The following is a 3,209-nucleotide window of genomic DNA, read 5'->3' on the forward strand; positions in this document are numbered from 1 at the left end:
ATCAGTCAGGCTTGATGACAAGTGCCTTCACCTACTGAGGCACGACCAAGGGCATAATTTGGGTCTTCTCTCTTTCTTTTCATTAGTTTTACTAAAAGTTTATCTTTTCAAAGAACCAACTCTGCTTTAAATTTAAATGTTATTTCATGCATAGAGGTGTTTTGCCTGTACACATGTCTGTGCTCTACTTTTGTACCTGTGAAGACCAGAAAAAGGCATTGGATTCCCTGGAACTGGAGTTATCAATGCTTGTGGGCACTGGAAATAGAACCCAGATCCTCTCCTTTCAAAGAGGTGCTTTCAACCCTGGTTCCAGTGGCCATGTGAAATAGCAGTAGTTTAAGTTATGGTTGTTCATCAACTAAAGTTCTCCTTGGTCAAATGAAACTTCACTGATACCCAAACACAAGTTAGATGGGTTGAGCTTTCTGCACCAAAAATTAAATGGTTTTCCTGACCTGTAGGAGTGTGTTTTGGTCAAATAACCCCCCTCAATCCCCTTAGAAGACATTTCTAGACAAGTTATTGTTAACACTCTGGCTATTTGCAGTTTGTGTGGTATTTGTAGTTTTACATTCATAAAAATCCCACATATACATGGCATTTGTGTTGCTTAGCATAGTGGCTATTCCTGGCTGTCAACTTGACTATATCTGGAATGAACTACAATCCAGAATTGGAAGGCTCACCTGTGATCTAGAGGTTGGGAGATACAAGTTTCTGACCTGGATCTTGACATGGAGATCTTGAGGCATACTGGTTATGAATCCCAGAAGATTAAGACAGGGAGATCTCTGAGTTCAAGGTCATCTGGGACAAACCAAGTCCCAGATCCAGGTGTGGCAGTACACACCTTTAATCTGGGCCACACCTTCTCCTGGATACCTACATAAGGACATTGGAAGAAGGAAGATTTACTCTCTCTTCTTCGCCTGCTTGCTTTGTGGGACTGAGTAACTGCTAGATCCTTGGACTTCCGTTCACAGCTGCTGCTGACCATTGTTGGGAGTTGGACTACAGGCTGTAGGAAGACATTTATGTTACAGAAGACAGTCTATATGTTAAAGATGCCCTGTTAAAAGACTATATTGGACATTTCGAGATTGCTGGCATTGAGAGACTGCGACCAAAATGCCAGAGCAAGATAGTAAACCCTTCTTTATCCCTTTGGCTCCAGATGGCCATGATGTGGATGATCCTCATTTCTTCCACCAATCAAAACTCACCAATGTAGACTTGAGGAAACTTCCTATGACCCCAAGAGCTACACCTTCTTCTGCACCACCTTCTGAGTCAAGTCACCATGAGATGCCAAGAAAGTACAATGAGGATGAAGACCCAGCTGCATGAAGGAGGAAAAAGAGAAGTTATTATACCAAGCTTTGCCAGCAAGAGAGAGAGAGAGAGAGAGAGAGAGAGAGAGAGAGAGAGAGAGAGAGAGAGAACTCACAGAGAAATACCAGGACCATGCCAAAGAATGGAGAGATAGTGTGAACAAAGATTATGGGGAAACTGAGCTGATAAGTACTATAGCCAAATACAGGGCCTTGGGCCCCACTGCTGAGATGGACAAATCAGTAGCAGAGAAGAAAATTGATTCAGGAGTCTAAATCATTGGGTGATATGGAACACACCCATTTGGTGAAAGGTTTGGATTTTGCGTTGCTTCAAAAGGTACATACTGAGATTGCCAGCAAAGAGAGGAAGGAAGAGAAATTCATGGAAAAGCCCCAAAAGGAAAGCAAGAAAGGTGAAGATCCTGAGAACAAAATTGAATTTAAAACACGCCTTGGCTAAAATGTGTATCAGATGCTGTTCAAGAGTAAATCATATGAGCGAGATGAGCTGTTCTTACCAGGACATATGGCCTATGTAGTGGACCTGACTGATGAGTACGCAGACACAGATATCCCCCACCACTCTCATATACAGCAAGGCTGATTGCCCCACTATGGAGGCTCAGACTACACTGACTGCAAACGACATCGTTATTAGCAAGCTCACCCAGATTTTGTCATACCTGTGGCAGGGGACCCAAAACAAGAAGCTCAAGAAGGATAAAGGAAAACTGGAAGAAAAGAAACCTCCTGAGGCTGACATTAACATTGTTGAAGACATTGAGGATTATGTTCCTTCCACAACCAAGACACCTTGGGACAAGGAGCATGAGAGATACCGGGAACATGAATGTGATCAGGAATGGGACAGAAACAGAGAGTGAGACCAGGTATAGGAATGAGAGGAGGAAAAGAAAAGGCACGGCCACTTCAAGAAGCCAAAGTGGATGATGAGCCCATGGATGTTGACAAAAGACCTGGATCTGCAAAGGAGTTGATCAAGTCCATCAATGAAAGATTTGCTGGGTCTGCTGGTTGGGAAGGCACTGAATCATTGAAGAAGCCAGAAGATAAGAAGCAGCTGGGTGATTTCTTTGGCATGTCCATCAGTTATGCAGAATGCTATCCAGCCACAATGAATGGCATGGCTGTAGGTAGTGATGAAGAGGTAGATTATGGCAAAATGGACCAGGATAACAAGAAGGGTCTCCTAGGCCGCTGAGACTTTGATACTCAGGAGGAATATAGCAAGTATACGAACAAGCAGTCTTTGCCCAAGGCTGCATTCCAGTATGGTATCAAGATGTCTGAAGGACAGAAAACCAGACGATTCAAAGAAACCAATAATGAGGCAGACCTTCTTGATCAACAGTGGAAGAAAACAAGTGCAATCATTGAGAAGAGGAAGAAGATGGAAGCAGATGGGGTTGAAGCAAAAAGGCCAAAGTACTAATTTCTACAACTCTAGTTCCAGCCATCACCACATAGCTGTTCTTAGTTGCTTGTTTCTACAATTCCTCAGAAGGTTACAAACTGTTTTTGTTTGTAAATGTTTATAAATGTGCATTATATAACTCTTTAGAGAACTGTGTCCCAAATGCAATGGCAATGCAATACCATGTCCAGCATGTTCCATTAAAAATAGTTAAACCTGAAAAAAAAAAAGACAATATTGAGGTACATAAAATAACTTACAATAGTGAAAAGTCCATTGTTTAACTCTCAGAGGATTATATCACCCTATTTTTCATATAAGTTATACGATTAAAATCAGTTGATAATAACTTACTGATTAGTGAGTGGTGGAAATGGCTGCTGTCACTAGCTCTCCTCCTCTTCTCCCCTTCTCCATCCATTTTGGGGGGGCAGTTC

At 42.2% G+C, this 3,209-nt stretch overlaps 1 pseudogene; it reads left to right on the forward strand.

Annotated features, from left to right (window-relative positions):
* Nucleotides 1–1,131: 1,131 nt before the first annotated feature.
* LOC116094028 lies at nt 1,132–2,790 on the forward strand (annotated as a pseudogene).
* The last annotated feature ends 419 nt before the right edge of the window (nt 2,791–3,209 follow it).

Source organism: Mastomys coucha, unplaced genomic scaffold (genome assembly GCF_008632895.1).
Source record: "Mastomys coucha isolate ucsf_1 unplaced genomic scaffold, UCSF_Mcou_1 pScaffold16, whole genome shotgun sequence".
Classification (NCBI taxonomy): domain Eukaryota; kingdom Metazoa; phylum Chordata; class Mammalia; order Rodentia; family Muridae; genus Mastomys; species Mastomys coucha.